Raw genomic sequence first — 19,464 nt, 5'->3', positions numbered from 1 at the left:
ATTGCACTATTGGGTATTTACCCTAAAGATACAAATGTAGTGATCCAAAGGGGCACATGCACCCGAATGTTTATAGCAGCAATGTCCACAATAGCCAAACTATGGAAAGAACCTAGATGTCCATCCACAGATGAATGGATCAAGAAGATGTGGTATATATACACAATGGAATACTATGCAGCCATCAAAATAATGAAATCTTGCCATTTGCGACAACATGGATGGAACTAGAGCATATCATGCTTAGCGAAATAAGTCAAGCAGAGAAAGACAACTATCATATGATCTCTCTGATATGAGGAAGTGGTGATGCAACATGGAGGCTTAAGTGGGTAGGAGAAGAATCAATGAAACAAGATGGGATTGGGAGGGAGACAAACCATAAGTGACTCTTAATCTCACAAAACAAACTGAGGGTTGCTGGGGGGAGGGGGTTTGGGAGAAGGGGGTGGGATTATGGACATTGGGGAGGGTATGTGCTTTGGTGAGTGCTGTGAAGTGTGTAAACCTGGTGATTCACAGACCTGTACCCCTGGGGATAAAAATATATGTTTATAAAAAATAAAAAGTTAAAAAAAATGACAGGGTTAACCAGGAAATTAACAATAAATAAAAAACACATGGAAACAAATGAAAATGAAAACATGACAGTCCAAAACCTTCGGGATGCAGGAAAGTACATAGCAATACAGGACTACCTAAAGAAGCAAGACAAGTCTCAAATATACAAACTAACCTTACACCTAATGGAACTGGAAAAAGAGCAGCAAATAAAGCCTAAAGCCAGCAGAAGAAGGGAAATAATAAAGACTAGAATAAAAATAAATGATACAGAAACAACAAACAAAAATCTAGTAGAATATCTTAAGAAAACTAGGAGCTGGTTCTTTGAAAGAACTAGTAAAATTGATAAACCCCTAGCCAGACTTACCAAAAAGAAAAGAAAAAGAACCCAAGTTAATAAAATTACAAATGAAAAAGGAGAAATTCCAACCAACATTGGAAATAAAAACAATTATAAAAGAACATTATGAGCAATTACATGCCAACAAATTGGGCAATCTGGAAGAAATGGATAAATTCCTAGAAACATATAAACTACCAAAATTGAAACAGGAAGAAATAGAAAATTTGAACAGACTCACAGCCAGAAATTGAATCAGTAATCAAAAATCTCCCAACAAACAGAAATCCACGACCAGATGGCTTCCCAGGGGAATTCTACCAGCCATTTAAAGAAGAGTTAATACCTATCCTTCTCAAGCTGTTTGAAAAAATATAAGTGGAAGGGAAACCTCCAGACTCATTCAATGAAGCCAGCATCATCCTGATTCCAAAACCAGACAAACACCCCACTGAAAAGGAGAATTACAGGCCAATATTCCTGGTGAACATGGATGCAAAAATTCTCAGCAAGATACTAGCATATTGAATCCAACAGTACATTAAAAGGATTATTTACCATGATCAAATGGGATTTATTTCCTGGCTGCAAGGGTGATTCAATATTCACAAATCAATCAATGTAATATACCACATTAATAAAAGAAGGGATAAGAACCAAATAATCCTCTCAATAGATGCAGAAAAAGCATTTGACAAGATAAAGCACATATTCTTGATAAAAATGCTGAACAAAGTTGAGATACAGGGAACATACCTCAACATCATAAAGGCCATATATGAAAGACCCACAGCTAATAACATCCTCAATGGAGAAAAACTGAAAACATTTTGTCTATGGTCAGGAAAAGGACAAGGATGTCCATTCTTACCACTGTTGTTCAACATAATGCTAGAAGTCCTAGTCTCAGCAATATGACAACAAAAAGAAATAAAAGGCATCTAAATCAGCAAGAAAGAAATCAGACTTTTACTCTTTGCAGACTGCACTATATGCTATGTAGAAAACCTAAAATACTCCCCCCAAAAATTGCTAGAACTGACACATGAATTCAGCAAGTCCCAGGATATAAAATCAACATGCAGAAATCTGTTGCATTTCTATATATCAATAATGAAGCAGCAAAAAGAGAAATCAAGGAATCAGTCATATTTTCAATCGCACTAAAAACCGTAAGATACCGAGGAATAAACCTAACCAAAGAGGTGAAAGATCTGTACTTTGAAAACTACAGAACACATATGGAAGAAATTGAAGAAGATACCAAAAAATGGAAAAACATTCCATGCTCATGGACTAGAAGAACAAATATTGTTAAAATGTCTATGCTACCCAAAGCAATCTACATATTAAATTCAATCCCTCTCTAAATACCACCAGCATTTTTCAGAGAGCTAGAACTATCCTAAAATTTATATGGAAACAGGAAAACCCTGAGTAGCCAAAGTAATTCTGTAAAAGAAAAGAAAAGCTAGAGACACCATAATTTCAGACTTGAAGTTATATTACAAAGCTTTAGTCATCAAGATAGTATGGTACTTGCACAAAAACAGGCACATAGATTGATGGAACAGAATAGAAAACCCAGAAATGGACGCACCACCACATGGTCAACTAATTTCTGACAAAGCAATAAGGAATATCCAATAGGAAAAAAGACTTTTCAACAAATGGTATAGGGGAAAATAGGACAGCCACATACAAAAGAATGAAACTGGACCATTTCCTACACATTTTCTTACACAAAAATGACTCAAAATCAATGAAAGACCAAAATATCGGACAGAAAGCCATCAAAATCCTAGAGGAGGATACAGACAGCAACCTCTTTGACCTTGACCACAGCAACTTCTTACTATTCACATTGCTGGAGGCAAGAAAAACAAACACAAAATTGAACTATTAGGACTTCATCAAGATTTAAAAACAAAACAAAACAAAACTTCTGCACAGCAAAGGAAACAGTCAATAAATTTAAAAGACCAAGTACTGAATAGAAGATATTTGCTTGACTTATTTCGCTAAGCATGATACGCTCTAGGTACCCCTGGGGATAAAAATATATGTTTATAAAAAATAAAAAATTAAAAAAAAATAATAAATAAATAAATAAATAAATAAACAAATAAAAAAAAAAAAGAAGATATTTGCAAATGGCATATCAGATAAAGGGCTAGTACCCAAAATATGTAAATAACTTATCAAACACAACCCCCAAAAACAAATAATTCAGTTAAAAAATGGGCAGAAGACCAGAATCAACATTTTCCCAAAGGCATACAGATGGCTAGTAGACATATGAAAGGATCAACATCATTCATCATCGGGAAAATACAAATCAAAACCATATGAGATACCACCTCACACCTGTCAGATGGCTAAAATTAATAAAAACAGATGTTGGCAAGGATGCGGAGAAAGGGGAACCCTGTTACACTCTCAGTAGGAATGCAAACTAATCCAAGGCCTCGTTCCTCAAGATTTTCAAATACATCTCTAATATGAATGAGGGCACTACTACACAATTATCCAGACCTTTAGCATAAACTCGGTGGATAATTCTGGGCCCCAAATGGACATTTGACTAAATAATTGATATTCTTCATAGTCACTCTGATAAGTTCAATTTGAGTAACAATAAAATTGAGGGCCTTTTACTGAAGTCTGTTCAAGAAGTAACAAAGTTGGAAATTAATTTTTGTGCAGTTTAGCCGTGTTATCTCAAAATTTAAAGATTTCAGAGCAAATTGTGATTCAAAGATAAAGTCCTCTGTTTTTGTTCTGCTAACATGCAGTTCTTTTTAAACATTCCTGGTTGCAAGAGAAACACCCATTGGTAACAGAAGTGTGAAAGAAAAATCAGAGGAATTGCTAAAATTAACAACTCAGGGAACAACAGAATAGCAAAGATGTGGAGAAAAGGAAACCCTCTTACACTGTTGGTAGGAATGTAAGCTGGTACAGCCTCTCCAGAAAAAGTATGGGGGTCCCTCAAAAAGTTAAAAATAGGGTTACCCTATGACCCAGCAATTGCACTGCTAGGTATTTATTCAAAGGATACAAACATAGTGAGTTGCACATGTCCCCAATGTTTACAGTAGTGATTTCCACAACAGCCAAAATACAAAAAGAGGCCAGATGTCCATTAGCAAATGAATGGATAAAGACATATACAGTGGAATATTACTCAGTCATTAGACATAGATGGAACTGGAGGGGATAATGCTAAATGAAGTCAGTCAGTCAGAGAAAGACAAATACATGATTTCACTTATATGTGGGATTTAAGAAACAAAACAGATGAACATGGGGGAAGGGAAGGAAAAATAAAATAAGAAAATAGAGAAGGAGACAAACCATAAGAGACACTGAGGGTTGTTAGAGGGGAGAAGGGTAAGGGGAGGGATAACTGGATATTGGGTATTAAGGAGGGCACCCGATGTAATGAGCACTATATACAACTGATGAATCACGAAATTCTACCTCTGATGCTAATTTAAAATATCAGAGGAAATATAAACCAATCAAAAACAGCTATCTACAACGGAAATTTGCAATAACAACATGTTCTGGGGGATAAAAGCCTGAAAGGCATAGTTATGAGAGTACAGAGCATTTCTGACAAAAGTAACTGAATTACAAAGTTAATGCAGCTTCTAGGTGAGGATTGTAAGAAAACACACATGACCATATCCCCACACTTCTGCTCACTTCTCATGAGCATAACTCAATTCCACAGCCACATTAAGTGATCAAAGAGGTTGGCTGGCCAGTAGACTATGAGTGGGCAGTAATTCACCCAGCTGTAAGCCAAAGTTCTACAATAGAAAAAGGACAAGATGGATATTAGGAGACAGCTAACAGTCTCTGCCATATTCCTATTCCATAGCTCTTCTTGACTCCCTTCCTTGACTGCTCAAACGTAGTCATAACTTCATGCTAACAGAACCTGTATTGACTTGGGAAACATCTCCTACATTATAACATTTACCTGTATAGGGCCTTCTAAAGTGTGCATTATCATTATCTTCCAACCCAACTAATAGGAAACAGAGACTTAGAGAATAATAAGTTGTTGAGAGTCAGGGAACGTCTGAATTGATTTTTGTTCTTCTTTTTTCTTTGTTTCACTCTAGGTACAACTTGTTCAACTTTTCACCACAACTTCTGGTTCTGCCTCTGCCACTCAGATTATCCTTCTACAATCTGGTAAGATAATTCTCAGAACAAAGTAAAATCATGATACATATACATTAACAAAGGCTCTCTCCTTGAGCAAACAAGTTGGGCATCTCTGAGCCCTCTTCTCAATAAGGTCTGGTCCTTGGGCCTTGTCCTCAAGTCTGCCTGGTCCTGTTGTAGCAAACACTCTATTAAGCCATTAAGGGTATCCTCCCACCCACGACACCATTATCACCTATAACATCTGATTAAATTCCTCATCCCACACCATCCCCCAAGTGTTATCTGATCACCATGCCTTGCCTTCACCAAGAATCTTTGTAGGTCAATATAACAAGGATTCCCCCTAACCTGGATGTCTCCTGTTAGTAATTTTCTATCCACTGAGCCCTTTCAGTGTGCTGCTTGGCTATAAACCCCTGCTTTTCAATGTTGTTTTAGTTGTGCCCCATCTCTCTCTCCCATTACGATAACTTTGACGACTACTATTTTAACACGTGTCAGAATAATTTTGCCTTTTATAACATACAAAAATAAATATAAATACATATTAAGGAATTTTTTTTTACGCATATGATACAAGTAATCCATCCCAAGAATAGCTCTGAATTTCTATCTCCAAATAGCCTGTAATACCCATAGTAAAATATCTTACTCCGTTTTCAAAATTGCCAATTCACTGATGAAAGCCATCCTGCATAAATAAGGATTTAGAAATTTTACATGAATTTATTCTCTGCTCTGAGATCAACTATAGAAAAAGTTCATTTCTAAAATGGGGAACAGGGGCACCTGGGTGGCTCAGTGGGTTAAGCTGCTGCCTTCAGCTCAGGTCATGATCTCAGGGTCCTAGAATCAAGTCCCATATCGGGCTCTCTGCCCGAGGGGAGAGAGGGGAACCTGCTTCCCTCTCTCTCTCTCTGCCTGCCTCTCTGCCTACTTGTGGTCTCTGTCTGTCAAATAAATAAATAAAATCTTTATAAAAATTTTTTTTTAATTTTAAAAAAATAAAATGGAAAACAGTTTTGCAATAACAGTATCATAAAGGGAAGTCTGACATATTTGGCTACCAAAACATTCATACAATATATTTGAAAATAAGAAAAATAGAATACCAAAGAAAACCAATTTGGGAAAGTACTCATTAAGTATGACAAAGTATCAGCACCTATACAAAATAGTTTATGTAAATGCCTCAAGAATACCTAAGATCCCAGAGACAAGTCACATGAGAGGGAATACAAAAAGTTTCTAGAATTTTGAAAAATACTCAGTCTTTTCTTGATATAATCAAAAAATGAAAATTAGATCATGATTAAGATATAATTTTATATCTGTTAAAATGAAAAAAATTAAAGTATTGACACCAAATTTTGATGATGTGGTAAAACTAATACATTTATATATAATTGTAACACTTTAATATTGTATCCATGAATTTTCCTGGCTGCAAAATGATAATAAGCTTCAAAAGTCATAAAATATTCATAAGCAATTAATTCAGCAGAGAAAGAATAGCTATCCAAGCAGAAATATTCATTATAGCATTATCAAAAGTAGTAAAAGAGAATTTAGTAAAAGGATGGAAAGGAATGGTTATGTAAATCAGTGAAATATCTAACAGAATACTATGTACTTCTTGACAATAATAATTGTAGAAATATTAAAAATACTTAATATAAGAATCTTAAAAAATATAAAATTGTAATTATACAAGTATACTGACAAAACAAAGACTACAAAAAATATTTCTTTTTTTTTTTTTTTTTTTTTTTTTTTTTTTTTAAAGATTTTATTTATTTATTTGTCAGAGAGAGAGAGAGCAAGAGCGAGCACAGGCAGAGTGGCAGGCAGAGTCAGAGGGAGAAGCAGGCTCCCTGCGGAGCAAGGAGCCCGATGTGGGACTCGATCCCAGGACGCTGGGATCATGACCTGAGCCGAAGGCAGCTGCTTAACCAACTGAGCCACCCAGGCGTCCCCAAAAAATATTTCTTAAAAGCTGGGTTCCATTATTGAAATTGTGAAATGTTTTTTCTTTTAAAAACTGACTTTAATGTGAATACATGATTTTGTAAAAACAGGGAAGAAAATAATGGATCAATGACAAAATGAGTGTAAAAATTGCAAACCTCATAAACACAAGATTTTAAAAGATCTTTTTATGATGAGTTCAGCCAAAAGACATTAATTAAAACATAACAATGAAATAAACCTATGAAATATATTTTCTTGAAAAACATTACACTTAAAGTGTTACATTTTTACCATTTCTAAAAGAATTTCAAACAGATGATCACCCTAAATAATAACAACAATAAAATAAATTCACAGTATGAACTGCTATATCTTAAAGAACCAAATATAAAATGAATCATCTGGGCGCCTGGGTGGCTCAGTGGATTAAGCCTCTACCTTTGGGTCAGGTCATGATCTCAGGGTTCTAGGATCGACCCCCACTTTGGGCTCTCTGTTCTGGGGAGCCTGCTTCTCCCTCTCTCTCTCTGCCTGCCTCTCTGCCTATTTGTGATCTCTCTCTCCCGAATAAATAAATAAAACCTTAAAAAGATAAAATAAAATAAAATGAATCATCCTATCCTCAGAATTTAAAACTGCTTGTTTGCTTTATAGTACAAGCATAAATCATATACCTTTAAGACAGATGGATTATGGCAAAACTTGAAGATGAGATGGAAAGAGAAAGAGGAACAGAAACCTACACATGTAGAATAAATACTACAATTGTTAAGTAAATAATCAACAAATGGCGAAATCCTTTTGCATGACTTTCAGTAACAGACATCATCCTTCTCACATAGCAGATGCCACAAAGAAATCCTGTAATTATCCATACGTAAGGAGAGTTTAAACGAGATTAGAGAATGAAAAAGTTGAGCTTTCATTCGACACACATGTGTCAAATGTAAAACGGTAGCTCTTTAAAAACACTAAATGTTCATCTCCAAGCTGTCAGGTCACAGATGGGAAATGATCTCAAAGAGATCTTTCAAATGTAAATTCTAGATAATTTACTCAAGAACATGGCTTGGGCTAGAAGATATTACTAGTCAGACCTTTGCATGCATTTTTGTATACAAACCCTAACAGCCCATCTGTCTGTAGTTCCTTTTCTTACCCCAATAAAATTATATCCATCTCTCAAACATAAAGATCAGTAAGGGAAATGACAGAGCTAAACAAGAAAACTTATTTTTCTTACACAGTAACAGTGATTTATAACCCACTTAAAAATTAGTAGCCAGACAGAACAAGTATGTTCTTTCCCAGAGGTCAATAAGATCAAGGTCTGGAACATTCTGACGACCTCAATGGCCAACGCAATTAGATTGCCATTATAAACACCTGCATGCCATCTGGCCTTCCTGGGGCTGCCACTGCCATGCATTTCCTTAGACCTGTGTGGTAACAAAGTTAATGATAGGTGCAAATCTGCAGGATATAATAAGTGCAGAGACCATTAAGAGTGTCCTCAGAATCTCCAATTTACATCCTACTCAACTCATGAATAATAGGTTCACTAGTGCACAATATTATTATTAGAATAATCATTTTTAAATGTATACAAAAACTATATTTTCTTTAAAAATCATTTGAGTGTAGTTTTTGATGCTCTTTAATATTTATTACTGAGAAGTGAAAAACTCAAGTAAGTATTGAGCAAAATAACAGAAGCAATGGAATCATTTTATTTTAATGATTTTATACAATAATGCCGGTATCTCCAAGTGTTTTCACATATGTTATCTCACTTAACTCTCAAAAGAATTTGGCAAGTACTGAGGACCTAGAATATTTTACTATTTAATAATGAGGAATTCAGACAGTGAGCTTGGAAAAAAATACCCAGGGTCACAGAAGCAGGACAAAATACAAACTCAGAATTCAAGGGTCCTTTGACTCCACACTGTTTTATTTATTCTATATTTCTTATATGGAATAAAATGTAATGGTTATGATTAATTTTCCAAAAAATACTTAAAAATTCCCAGCATCTATATGTGATACTAATCAAAAGTATGATATCCAGTAGGGAATCTCCAAGAGGCAGATAATAATCTATACTGAGTCATGACATCACAGAATCTACGGTTGAATGGGAACTCATAAATAAGTTCATCTAACCTCACATCAAAAATATAAATTCCTGGGGTGCCTGGGTGGCTCAGTGGGTTAAGCCGCTGCCTTCGGCTCAGGTCATGATCACAGTGTCCTGGGATCGGGCCCCCGCATCGGGCTCTCTGCTCGGCAGGGAGCCTGCTCCGAGCAGGGAGCCTGCTTCGAGCAGGGAGCCTGCTTCCTCCTCTCTCTCTCTCTGCCTACTTGTGATCTCTCTCTGTCAAATAAATAAATAAAATCTTAAAATATATATATTCCCTCAATGATATACTTGATACATAACGAAAAGTCTTCTGCTAAAACAGATCCAGTAGTAGATCAAAGCTCAATCACTACCAAGTCAGAGAATGTCATTATAGAGAGTTGTAATTAAGAAAAATTCCTTCTGTACATTGAAGATAAACTAATACTTTAAGCTGCCTATTAGTATTTGTTTGTTATTCCACTCCATGGTTCTTAACCTGAGCGGGAAAAGGATGGATTTGCCCACCAGAGAATATTTGGCAATGTCTGGACACATTTTCTGTTGTCAAGGGGTGTTGCTTGCACCCAGTGGACAAGCTCATAGATGTCGCTAAACATCTTGCAATGCACCAGAGAGCCCCTCAACATCAAAAGATTATCCAGCCAAAAATGTATAATGTGCAGAAGTTAAAAATGCCACTTTATGCTAAAAATCTACCTAGAGAATAAACCTAATCCCTCTTCTCATCAACACTTTTCAAATATTTGTTAAAGTTATTCTGTTCCATTGTGTATCTTCACTTTTCAGTGACAAATGTTCCCAAGTCTAAAACTCTTCCTCCTAGGAGCATGATTTTTTGGCCCTCTTAGTGGCTTAGTGACTTAGTGATTTAGTGTGGCAAAGGGGTCAGAATTACAGAATGCAATAGAACCACTTATTCCCAGATCTTCTTCTGCCTCTAGTAACACTGCTTAGACCTGTAGTATCTTTTATCAACGATTTCACATCTCAACTCAAACTGGACTTGTGATGGACTAAATGAACTAAATAAATTTTTCCTTGAAGTAGTGTTAGAACTGTTCTCTTTACTATCTTTGCAGTTAAGTTCTTCAAACCCCAAAACAAGATTTTATGCATTTCAATTGAATATAATCTTACCAATTTTATGAAATATATTCAATCCATCAAGTTATCCCCCCAATTTGGAGGACAGATATTATTCAATATCTTAATTTTTCTTCCCAACTGTATCATCCAAAAATTTAACACTTTCCAGTTTGAAAATACTGCTCCAAACAAATCTTTAATTATTCCATATTTTATGTTATGTTGCATTAAAATTAGCCTCTTTTAATCCATTCACCTATTCACTAGATCAGCCACTATTTCACAAACATTATTAGCACTTATTCCACCAAGAATTGCATTTATTTGCATTTAGGAGACTGAAAGATAAATAAGTCATGACCTCTGCCATTAAAATGCTCAATAAATATCAATATCAATAAATATCAAAATATCAATAAATAAAGTTTGGATGTTCTACTCAATAAAATAATATGAAATAGTACTATTAAAGCCACATCCTTGCTAATATTCACCAAAATTCATCCTCCTCCTCTTCCATAAAATACCTTTTAGCCAGAAAATGGCTGCCCCACTTGATACTACATGCCCCTCTTGTAACTGAGTGGGTTACATATTAAATTCTCAATAACAGAATATGAGTAAAAATGAGACTTATTACTTTTCTGACATGGTTTTTAGGAAAGTTCCCTAACATTTCTTATTTTGCTGGCTAGATGAATGTAGCAAGGAAGCCCTAGAGCATATAGCAGCTACAGGAGCTTGGGTTGATGAATGATTTCATAGATAAAAGCCACCACTAGGCAGGAAAATCCACCTAAGATTATTACCTGAGTGCTAAATAATTCTGCATTGCAAGGTTTCACAAGCTCTTTGATCTCACATTCCCCTTGCATGCTTACAAAGTACTGAAAACTCCAAAGAGCTTTTATTTATATGTACTTTATCAATATCATATTGGATATTTTCATCAGAAAATTTAAGAATATTTATTAAGTCATATGATATCATAATAATAAACCAATTATGTATTAACATTAGTGTCATATTTTAGGAAATAGCTTGTCCCAAAAAATTAGTAAGTACAGTTTACACATTTCTGCATATCTCTTTAGAAGTCTGGTTTAGGGGCACCTGAGTGGCTCAGTCGATTAAGTGTCTGCTTTCAGCTCAGGTCATGATCTCAGGGTCATGGGATCAAGCCCTGCATTAGGCTCCATACTCTGTGGTAAGTCTGCCTCTCCCACCCCCATATGATCTTGCTCTCTTGCAAATAAATAAATAAAATCTTTTTTAAAAACCTGTATATATTTTTTTTAATCTGGTTTAATACAAGACAGCTGGATTCTTGTTATCTGCTTCTGCATTCAATCTGTTATAACAGCACATTTTACGTACTCTCTGGAAAATTCCACTGTAACTGTTCCAAGGATGAGAATAAAAAAACTCCACTGTTGGAGTTTGAAAGGAACTCCAACTGTTGAAAGGATGAAAGTGAGAAATAGTAACATCTTTGGTATCAATCAAAAACTGATTTTGACCTCACAGAGCTTTCAAAGGGTCTCTGCAACTCCCAGGAGTCCTAGGAAAGACACCACTCCATTGTGTTGAGCCATTACATGCTTGATTCTCTGTTTTAGCAGGTTATCCTCTGTAATCAATGTCTTTGCTGCAGTTATATGTATCTATGTTTGTTATCCAAACTCTTTAAAATTTGCTTTTCTAAAGTCTAGATACCTGTCTGACCAGGTTACAACAAATCGTAAGAACATGTCCACTTTTTCTCACAGTTCCTCCAACTGGCACTTGACCACTTGCTTTTGTGAGCAGTTAGACATAAGTTCATTATGTGCTCTTTTTACTGCTTTCTGTACTTTCAAAAACATTATAGGAAAAATGAAATGAATATTCATTAAAGAACTCAAATGTCCATCAGCACTTGAATGGTTAAACAAATTGTGGTAAATCCAAACAATAGAATACTATTCATCAATTTAAAATATGCTATAGATACATGCAACTCTATGAGTGGATCTCAAAATAATTATGTTGTATGAAAGCAGCAGACAAGAAAGCACCTACTCTTATGACTCCACTTACAAAGGTGTCTAATTAACATAAACTGATCTATAGGAGTAAAAAGCAAGTTAGTGTTTATCTGAAGATAAGAGTGCTGTGAAGTGTGTAAACCTGGTGATTCACAGACCTGTACCCCTGGGGATAAAAATATATGTTTATAAAAAAATAAAAAATTAATGAATAAAAAAAAAAAAAGGGGGAATGGAAAGAGGGAAGAATTATAAAGGGTCACAGTGAAATTTCAGGGGTGACATACACCTTCATTATGACTTATGGGTGTACATATATGCCAAAAATTATCAAACTGTACACTGTATGTACAGTTTATTATTATATGTAATTATATGTCAATAAATCTGAGTAAAAATGGAAATATTCTATTATTTTTTCTTTTTATTTTTAAGATTTTATTTATCTATTTGACACAGAGAGAGAGATCACAAGTAGGCAGAGAAACAGGCAGAGAGAGAGGGGGAAGCAGGCTCCCCGCTGAGCAGAAAGCCCAACATGGGGCTTGATCCCAGGACCCTGAGACCATGACCTGAGCTGAAGACAGAGGCTTTAACCCACTGAGCCACCCAGGTGCCCCAAAATATTATATTATTTTTAAGGAAAAGAAGACTTCCAATGAGGTTTCAGAAAGTTAAGAGTTTTCCCTTTTCAGGGCCCAATTTTTTGTAATTTATCAAAATAGCATCCATATTTTTTATCTGACCTGGCTATATGTGACACTGACAACAATAAGTTATTTCTCTCTCCCTTTAACCTCTTCCCTAACCTTAGAGAACACTACATAACTAATATTCTAGTATTAGTATTAGTACTAGTATTCTGCCACAGAAAGTTACAAAGTTGCATATAAAAAATAGCTCCTATCATCAGGAAATACAGTATTCCCCTTTTAGTGACATATTGTCCCTCCTTTTAGAATAGGGACCCACAGAGACCACTTCTTAACATCTTGGCCTTGACAGATTACCAGTCTGAGAAGGGATATCTGTTTTTTCCATTCTAAGTTTTTTCCTAAGTAGAAAACTCCAGCAACAAAGCTACAACTTCTTATGTCTAAGAGTTCTTACTTAGCTTTCTCTATGTGAAAGCTTCCCCAGTAGTAACTCCCAAAATACAGAATTTCAGACTCTGCACACTTGCTTAAAACATGTGCTTGTGCAAGGGCAATGCTGCTTCTAAATTTGTCAGAGTTCTCTGTGAACACAAATCCACTGCATATCATGACTAACTAGTATAAAAATAGAACCTCATCGGCTTCAGTCTCAATTAAGCCTTTTATTAGATACACTCTGTCTCCTTTTATTACTTACCACAGAGGGCGAAACCATTTAGTCAAATACTAGATATAGAAATGCAGGCTACATTTTCAAATTAGTTTTACCAGAACCAGGCTAGTTTAGCTACAGAAGTCAGATGGCTTTACAGGTAGTTATCATAAATTTCATTTGAGACGGATTCCTTCAACAGTGATGAACAGCTGCTTTTCATATTAGCGGCAGACAGAATTGTAGTAACTACGTGTTCCTGTGCTGCTGCCAAGGGACAATTTAAAGACTCCTTTAAATAAGATTCAAAGTGTCTCAACCTTACTAGATCTTACAACCAGTAGAATTCTTTCTGGAAGTTCAGTAAAAGCAGGATTCTTCAAAGAGCATTCATTAATTATTTCCTAACAGTTAAAGAAATGCCTTGAGGAATGATTTATTTTGAAGGCAATGAGTGTTCTGGCTTTGAGTCCCAGAGGTAATAATCACAGACCTGATATGCAGAATTGCTGCAGAACTCAAACAAGATATTGACTTCCTTTAACCTATAAAGGATGTCAAAGTTCTGATCAGGGTACAGTCTGATTAAGGGAACTAGCCCAGCTCTAATCTTTACTTAAAAGGTAAATAAAAGGTAAATAGTGATCCTTTTAGTCATTTAAGCCAGCATCACTCTCACTTGGCACAAACATGAAAGTAAGAACAGTAGGAAACAGTTCCAAGACATAATAAAATCACAAACAAATAACATCTCTATAGTACATTACAGTTTTCTAAGTGTTTCATATTCATTATGCACCACCTCAAAACAAATCCAGGCAGTGTAATAATGACTATCCACATCTGGCAGAAGACAAAACTAAATTACAGAAGAAAAGCTGCTAAATGATTTGCCAAAAAGCTACACAGCCAGTATTTTAGCCACAGAACCTAAATTTTCTGACTTCAAATATAGCATTCCTTCTTATTTTGTTTTACTTTCTAAATTATTGATTTATTCTAACTATGACTATAAGGTATGACCAATACAGAAACACTTATAAAAGCAGAACAATATAATGTGGAAACTTAAAATTTTCCAAAGTCCCATCACCCAAGACAAGTCTTGATAAAATCTGGGGTGTTTCTATGGATATGTAATATATTGACATATCTACTCTCTCAGATCAGATTTTCTGGAAAATGGACTCTGAGATGGCTCAGAATACTGTCTTATTCTCTGGAACAATACCTGTAAGAGAGTGAGGGAAGCAGACTGGCAGAGGGGAGAGTGGAAAAGCAATGTAGTTACAACAGACCTCAGCCAATTCTACAGGGAGATGTAGATCTTGGATGGACCTTTCAAGTGGTACTAAACTGAGATCAGTTGCCCCTCTATAATACAATTCACTAGTCATTAGTCATACATTGCCCTGAGGAGGGGACGGGACAGACAAGACAGTTCTCATGGGCCAAAGACAATTCTAAGACAGGGACTCAGATGTGCACTGTCAGCAGCCAATCTTCCAGAGAGGTGATGGGAGTAAGTCTCTGTGCTGGAGAAAGAACCCCAGCCTTCCCTACAGCCTTCTCTGTGCTGATCCATGTGCCTTACAGAACAAGGCTTCCCCTGAGAGATGAGTTCTCTGGGATTTTGCTTAGTCTCTATTCTTGACAAAACAATCAAGAAGAAGGTTGTTGAAACAAACTTAATCACTACTACCACAGCTGGACTCAAAGTCACAATTGACACATACTCTTCCTCTCAATAATTCTTTCTAGATCCCCCTTATCTTTGGCTAACACATCTGCTAAGCTAGACCCTCAAACCTGAAAGATCAAAGCTCCTGGTCACCATGCCTTTCTCAGGCCTTGTCTGGGACACTTGTCCTTTTACCACCAAAACTGGCCAAGAGAATATTAAAAGATAATTCAGTGCTAGCCTTCATTATGCACATCAGTTCTACCTCCTCCTGATGATCAAGGTTAATTACCTTCCTAGAGTGGGGAGTCTTTCCCTTGCTCACGGATTTTTGGCCACAGGAGCTCGAATTGGCCAGGAGCAATTTATGGGATTTAAGCTTACATAAAATTGAACTCTTGCACCAAGGTAGAAAGCTTTTTCCACTGAGAACCAGGACTTACAGCAACACAATGCCAAGACTTGTAGAGAAAAGAAGCCCAAGTTCCCCAAGTGGGTATTTAATTAGCTTGACTGTTGTAATAATTCAATTATGCATATGTATATCACATCATCATGTTGTAGACTTTAGTATAAACAGATTTTATTTAAGAAATAAAAGATCAATTAAGTAATTGATCTCAAATATATCGTTTTATTTCTTCTTTTTATTATTTATCAATAACTTATTCTTACAATATCTAAAACCACTATGAAGCTATAAGTTCACTAATTGAATAAAAACTTCGAAAAATGACTCTTCACTAAAGTGAGGAAAAAATCCACAATTATTAGTATTATTAATCATATCATTGTGTATTGCAGATTTAACTTTTAAAACAATGAACAAGCAGTACTTCAGTTGTTCTCTTATTTTATCACAATCCAAGGTCTACTTCATCTAAAACCATGCATTTAAAATTTCTTTGAATCTTGGCTGACTGACCCTTTTGGTCTTGCCAGCATACAAATTCAAAACTGTTGTTTGTGATAGTCTCTACTTTATTTTTTGAGTTTTTTTTTTAATAAGGTGTATTCTTCATATGCTAGGATGAAAATTTCTTAGTTATTAGCCCAGTGAAGATGTTGATCAATACTTTGTTTATTTTAATAAGGCAAAGTATTTTAACTGAAAAAACTTTTTACATTTTCCCTTTTTTGTTCTTAAGAAGTGTAAAAGAGCAATCTTCTCCCCCTCTACATGCACATTATCATGGATAAGCTACTACAGACTCACCCAGACCTCTATCTGGATCAGGGCAGTTCTGAAAGCTTTCAAGCTAATTTGTTTTCGTTTTGGTTGTTTGTTTTCAAATTTTTATTTAAATACTAGTTAGTTAACATACAGTGCAATATTGGTTTCAGTGATTTATCACTTACATACAACACCTAGTGCTCATCATAACGAGTGCCCACTTAATACCTATCACCCATCTAGCCCATCGCCCCACCCACCACCCTCCACCAACCCTCAGTCTGTCCTCTACCCATCTCAACTTATAGGAGAATTCCACTCTACTAACTAATGTCTTTTTTTTTTAAGATTTTATTTATTTATTTGACAGACAGAGATCACAAGTAGGCAGAGAGGCAGCCAGAGAGAGAGAGAGGAGGAAGCAGGCTCCCTGCTGAGCAGAGAGCCCGATGAGGGACTCGATCCCAGGACCCTGAGATCATAACCTGAGCCGAAGGCAGCGGCTTAACCCACTGAGCCACCCAGGCGCCCAACTAATGTCTTTTCAACAGAAAATTCAAAGGCAACTTAGGGAGGCTCCTTCCATTTATTTTAAATAAAAGTGTAATTATTTTCCCACTGGCAATATGTCTTTCAGGAACCATATATTCAGGAGCCTTAACAGTTGTATTATGTATTCGTGTCTTTTTTATTAAATAGAATCTGCCCTTACCCTCCATGCTATTTTAAACCAGGTCCTTTTTCAATGATCTCAATAAATGAAGTTTAAATATCAGTTTGAGATTTTATAAAATTTTATTCTTTTTAAAGTTTATTTAAAATAGGGGTACCTGGGTGGCTCAGTGGGTTAGAGCATCTGCCTTCAGCTCAGGTCATGATCTCAGGGTCCTGGGATCGAGCCCCGCATCTGGCTCTCCGCTTGGCGGTAAGCTTGCTTCCCCTTCCCTCCCTATGTCTGCCTACTGGTGGTGATCTCTGTCTGTCAAATAAATAAATAAAATATTTTTTTAAAAGTTTATTTAAAATATATAATTGGTTATTTAGATTTTCTTCTTCTTTATGGAAATAATCAAAACTTCTTGGCTGTAATGTTTTTGGTCAATTCTTAAAATGTAGGTCTGTGAAGAGAGGCTTTAGCTCCCTCTCAATTGATGGGTTTGTCCCGCACCAGCTTCAGAAGATTCTCCCTATTCTACCTTCAACTGTCCTTCATTATCCCACTTTCCCCACGTTAGCATCCCATAGGTTGCCATCCCTTTGCCTCTGTAGTTCATTACTTATGTTCTCACTTTTGCCTAACCCTTGTTCTTTTCAGTTTTTGAACCTATCTTCAGTACTAAACATTATCTTTCTCACCTCCCTCTACCTTCATTCTCACCTCTACCTTCATTTCTGAAGCCCAATGGTAAGACTAGCAGCCATCCACAGAATAGAAGATTTAATATTCTTTAAATGTCCATATTACCCACAATGATCCACAGATTCAATGCAATCTCACTATTTTAAGTGAAATAAGCCAGTCACAAAAGGAAATACTGCATGGTTCTATTTATATGAAATATCTAAAATCATTAAGTTCATAGAATCAGAGTGGAACAGTTGTTACCCAGTGAGTTGTTAATCAAAGAACATAAAGTTTCAGTCATGCAAAGTGAGTAAATTCTAGAGATCTGCTGAGCAACACTGTATAACAATGTGTAAAGATACTGTATTACATGTTTTGAAAAATTTTGTTGAGGGTAGATCTCATGTTAAGTGTTTTTAACAAAATAAAATATTTTTAAAGCCAAAATCTAAAATGCTTATAACATTAAGCATTTATTTCTTATTCCTTCTACATGTCCATCATGGGTTGAGAGGAGCTTTATTCCAAGCCTTATACTGTAAGGTACAGGCTGATGATCAGCCATCATTTTAGATTTGCCTGTCTGTGGCAAAAGGACAGAAATGGCAAATGGACATAGCCTACTGAAACCTCCACGTTCTAGTTATACATGGCATTTCAACTCACATTCAATTATCCAAAGCCCCAAAGGAGCAAAGACATATAACTTTACCATGCATCCAGGAGGGGAAAAAAAAAGCAGAAATATTTTATATAATCATCTTAGTATTCTTTGTTTTAAAAGTATGAATATCAGGAGAGCTGAGTGGTTTAGTCAGTTAAGCACCTGACTCTTGTTTTTGGATCAGATCATGATCTCAGAGTTGTGAGACTGAGCCCTCCAACAGGCTCAGTGCTCAGCACAAAGTCTGCCTGAGATTCTAATAAATAAATAAATAAATTCTTTTAAAAATAAATATATAAAAGTATAAATATCAACCAGTATTATTAATTTCAAGTGGGATTCTTAACTATAGTGAAATTTAATTAAATATTAAAATGTAAAGACAAAGTAGTTACCTATTACAGAATACATTGTCAAAATTCATATCTATAGAGTTTCAGCAACCTGACCAGTTTGCAAGTTCTTGAAACCTATCTGCAAATCTGGGAAGCTTCTCTTATAGGAAGAGAAAGCTTTTGATTGCCACAGGATGTCTTAAGCCACAGAAGATCAGAAATACTATAAAAAGAGCTGACTTATACAGGTATGTAGAAACCAGCAGAGAAAACTAAATATAGAGACAAAATATCACTTGTCACCATAACTTTTTTTTTTCCATTCAGAGGAGTCCAATTTTTCTTTTCATTCATTTATTTATTCCACAAATTTTATTGTGTGCACTGTGTTAGGCAAGGTGTTAATTGCTAGAGATACAGGTAGCAAACCAGCAGAGAAATATTAAACAACTAATTACATAATTTATCACTTAATTTCAATTGTGATAAAAGACTGTCCTATGAGATAGCAGTTAAAAGTGCAGAATTTAGGAGCACCTGGGTGGCTCAGCCAGTTAAACAGCCAACTCTTGATTTCAGCTCAGGTCATGATCTTCCGGTCCTGGAATCAAGCCCTGCATGGAGCTCTGTGTTTAGTA

The sequence above is a fragment of the Mustela nivalis genome (assembly GCF_964662115.1).
Source record: "Mustela nivalis genome assembly, chromosome: 14".
NCBI lineage: Eukaryota > Metazoa > Chordata > Mammalia > Carnivora > Mustelidae > Mustela > Mustela nivalis.
Note: the sequence above shows the minus strand (reverse complement) of the source record.